This window comes from Macadamia integrifolia, unplaced genomic scaffold (genome assembly GCF_013358625.1).
Source record: "Macadamia integrifolia cultivar HAES 741 unplaced genomic scaffold, SCU_Mint_v3 scaffold2146, whole genome shotgun sequence".
In the NCBI taxonomy this organism is placed as follows: Eukaryota; Viridiplantae; Streptophyta; class Magnoliopsida; order Proteales; family Proteaceae; genus Macadamia; species Macadamia integrifolia.
The window spans coordinates 33,833-38,290 of record NW_024868539.1 but is presented as its reverse complement, the minus strand read 5'-3'; the positions used below and the strand labels follow the sequence as shown (position 1 = coordinate 38,290).

Below are 4,458 nucleotides of genomic sequence, written 5' to 3'. Positions count from 1 at the left end.
ATAGCTAAGGAAGATGACCCACCAAAAACTGTAATTAGTGGCATTTTAGGGGTGCCATTCATTTCATATCAATTGACAGTCAGCATGGGATTACTATATTCATGGTTGATGACTTGCCTTGATGAGAGTTTATTTATTTCCATGTGAATGACTGATGGGCCAATTCAACCATTGGATAGCTAGAGCATTACTATGATTTTCTAATGCCCAAATTTTGTGCCCATTCCAATTTTATGGCTCACAATCTAATGGATTTTTCTCCCGTCACATATATCTCAAATCAGTATAATGCTGATATTTGATTGGAAGGGATAATGTGAAAATATTATCCGTCAAATTTCAAACTCAGACTTAATCATATGAACCACTTCATATTGAACTTTCTCATTACTTATCTAAACTGTTAGCAAAAGTGATCTCTTGATTCATTGATATAGTGAAGATGTTTTGTATTGAGATTAATCTCAAAGAGGTGGATCCACTGCATAGCGCACTTGTTGCAGCCTCTCCTTGTAGATCAGGCGCTGGGAGTGTAGAAGGTCTAAGGATGGACTCCTGTCACATGTGTCCCCTCCCACCCTTCCCTTTTTTCCTATCATTTCCTCTCCCCTTAGGCAGTTCCTTAAATGTAATTAAAAAATATAAAAAAATAATGGTGGCAATATGACTAATTTTGGCGATTACGGGGTTTTCATTACGGATCTTCAAATCGGGGTGTCACACCCCAAGACCCAAGCAGGGCCCAAAGCTGCCTGTGTGGCACTGTGATTAACATTATTAATTAAAAAAAGAAAAAGAAAAAATGCATGATCAAACGAATCGATCTGAAGCTAGTTTAGGTTATACAGTCATCCATAAAACTTATTCAATGATAATACTTTTAAAAGTCTTCCACGAAAAGCCTTACTCCCAGATTTAGCCACTTCCAGAAGCTCTAATCATTAATCTGAAAATTTTCAATAAGAAGAGGGGGTTGGGGGGGGGGGGATATGAGCACAAATAGTTCAATAAGTAACTAATACACAAAATATAAAATTGTATTTTCATCAGTAAATTATAAAATCATGGTTTAGATACAAAATTGTGAATCGGAGACAAAATCTTAGTTAGAGACATTTTAATCTAATTAACCTGATTTTTCGATTTTCAGATTCAGGATTTCAAAGGGGAAGACTAATTTAACCTGTCAACATTTGCTCAAATTTTCAAGGAAGCATTTCACTTGCATTGATTGAATATCCACAAGGGGGGAAGAATTACAAAACATAAATATATAATTTCCAAAGGTTTCCAATCCAATTTCAATAAGTTCACATACCCACATGGCCACATGTATAATTTCCAACACCAATCCTACTAGAGGAGAAAACGGTTTCATTCACATTTAGCTTGAATTGGTTAAATCACATTTCAAATACTAGTTCCAACAAAATAAAAAAGGAATCCATTCACATGATTTAATCAAATGAGGGGATAGAGATTCAATTCCAATATCAATATTCCGTTACCCATTTCCGTCAAAGGAAAAATGGTTCAATAACTTATCAATATCAATCATTGATCTCCTAAATAAATAAATCCTAAAAATAATAACAATTTATGCACTTTTTTATTTTTTTTATTATCACGTACATATTGTTAGTGTTAGGCAGTGATCGATCATATCCCATATCATAATTTTTCAAAATCTTAGTTAAAACCAATTCAGTCTCTGCTACAAGCAATTTATATCATATGATTTATGATGATATATTTATTAATTGATGGGGCCCCTATATTGAACACTATCTAAATTACTTACTGATAAAGAAGAAACTTGTATGTTGAATGTGGTCGGTGGTCGTGGTGGTGGTGAGGGATAGAGGTTTTTGTTGCTTCGATTCGATGAGCCAGAAGGTGGGACAGGGATGCCCCTGGGGAACTCAGTACCAAACCTCATCCTCCAGTTTCTGCCAATCATTCTACTCCCACCTGAATAATTCGGCTCCTTATTGTTGATATCAATATTGTTGCTGCTACTGATCATGATATCTTTGGTAAGGAATAAGGGAGCTCTGTATGTAGCTCCATACCATATTGAAGCTAGGAGAAGAAGGAAAAGAAACAAACCATAGAGAGCTTTCTTCATGATGTTTTGGATTGGAAGGGTCGACTCAAAGAAGAGAAATATTGGGTCCCTTTCTTCTCTTTTTATGTGGTGGAAGAGATGAGTTTTTTGGGGATAGGCAAGTTTATAAGGTTGATGTGGGTTTTCTTTCTGTCTAATGGCCGGCTTTTGAGAGAGAGAGAGAGAGAGAGAGAGAGAGAGAGAGAGAGAGTTTGAGGAGGGGATGAGATAACACGTTAGGGTTTGACACTGGTAGGAGAGTCACTCGTCCGCATTTATAAGTTCGCAACGTACACTTACGTTTATTAACCAAAAAAAAGGAAAAAACGTACAGTTACGTTGGATTCCCACGAGATTTCTCACCTTTTTCATGGATTGACTTCAATGAACTGAACGATGCAATCTCTTAAACCCCACTTAAAGAAAATCTTGTTTTCAGATTCTGTTACGAACCCACTTTCTCTCTCTCTCTCTCTCTCTCTGTGGCTTTCTTGAAGTCTGGGAAAATCGCATTGATCCATCTTTTACTGGTAATTTACCAATAAAAGGGATTGGGAGGAATTTTAGATCACTATTAGGGGCCGGGCCCCTTGGGTAACCGGAGATGCATCCTTTTCCAACTCAAGATGGATATTAGCATTAATGCTCTCTCTTTGAATGCCAATCCGGTGGTCAGAAAAACTCATCTTTATGTTGGGGGCAGTTACTGTATTTGACTCCTTTCGCTACACAAGAAGTGATTGTTGAAGGCCAAAGCCAAGACCAACTCTTGGTGGCGAACAGGGGTCTCAAGAATTGAATTCTTATACATGATATTGGGATTGAACAGTACCGACTTGGACAGAACCTGCAGGGTTAAGATAGTTCTTAAATGAGGCTCAAATAATCTATTTGTGGCGTACCCTAGTCAAATATGGTCTATGTTAATTTCTACGTGATGTCTGCAAGAAGGATGGCTTAGGACAAAAGGTTCATTACTGACAAAAAAAAAAAAAAAAAAAAAAAAAAAAAACCTCTGACAAGAAGCATCGATTCGAATATGTAAATTGTAAATCAACCCCTTTTCGGGCCTAGGACCCATAAATGTCTCATTCCTTTTAAGGAAGAGCAATTTAACTTCAATACTTGTGGTCTAGTAAAAGGTTGGGTAAATGTTAGATTACGGAAAAAGGAAGGTGTTAGGCACTATACGGTTAAAGTTTGAACATTCTCCCTAATATTAGGCCCCAACCCACATTCATCATCTCCATGTTGAACCTAATAATGTACACTACTGAATCAAAGAGAACTATATATTATCCCTTCAAATGCTTATTTTAATTATACTAATTAACCAACTACATTATGCTTAGCTATTTAAACAAGTGTTAATTAAATATCTAATTACCCCTAAATATGCTCATCTAATCATCCAACTAATTAGAAATAAGGGGAGGAGTCACTATCCGGGAACATGGTCTACGCCAATGCCTCTTGGGTCTATCTCTCTCTTTCCCCGATAAGGGGTAAAAATATCATTTCATAAAAAGGGGGGGGGGCAAGAGAGATAGCCATAGGGGGCGCTAGCATAGGCCACACTCCCAGACAGAAAACATTGTCCCTAGAAATAATTAGCGACACTAACTAAATAATTTGAACTAACTGAATAACTAAAAAAGGAAAATAAAAGAAATTATACCTTAATTGGAACGCTGACAAGGGTCGAGATGTGTGGGCCCCTGCGCTCTGAATTCCATGGAATTTTTTGTCTCCCAACTCTGGAGAGGAGGAGGCATATTCTTTCTCTCTCTTGAGAAATGCAACTTATAGGAGGCTGCTTTTGCGAAGACAGGAATTCTCGAATTTTTTGAATGGTCTTGCATTTCTCTCTCTTGAGAAATGCAACTTATAGGAGGCTGCTTTTGCGAAGACAGGAATTCTCGAATTTTTTGAATGGTCTTGCATTTCTCTCTCTTGAGAAATGCAACTTATAGGAGGCTGCTTTTGCGAAGACAGGAATTCTCGAATTTTTTGAATGGTCTTGCATTTCTCTCTCTTGAGAAATGCAACTTATAGGAGGCTGCTTTTGCGAAGACAGGAATTCTCGAATTTTTTGAATGGTCTTGCATTTCTCTCTCTTGAGAAATGCAACTTATAGGAGGGTGCTTCTGCGAATACAGGAATTCTGCGAAAAATACCCATTTGACAAGAGATTCTTCGAAAGTAAGTATCACACATACCATAAACTTTTACCAATGTTTTTCAACTCCATGTAATTAAGTATCATGGTTCAACATTTTTACCGAATTTTCACTTCTCCAACAATAAAAAAAGTTCAATTAGTATTTTTCTCAGCAAAAAAAAAAAAAAAA

General features: G+C 36.8%; 1 long non-coding RNA gene across 2 annotated transcripts in view; it reads right to left on the bottom strand.

The window, feature by feature from the left end:
• Positions 1–781: 781 nt before the first annotated feature.
• The window catches only part of LOC122065891, a 4,580-nt gene continuing 903 nt past the window's right edge, over positions 782–4,458 (bottom strand). The window contains exons 1-2 of one of the 2 annotated variants that reach the window (XR_006136143.1): positions 1,802–3,073; positions 782–946 (exon numbers count right to left, since the gene is read on the bottom strand). This is a non-coding gene — a long non-coding RNA (uncharacterized LOC122065891). Of the gene's footprint in view, positions 947–1,801; positions 3,074–4,458 lie in introns of those variants that run through there. The other variant, XR_006136142.1, reaches the window with a different exon arrangement.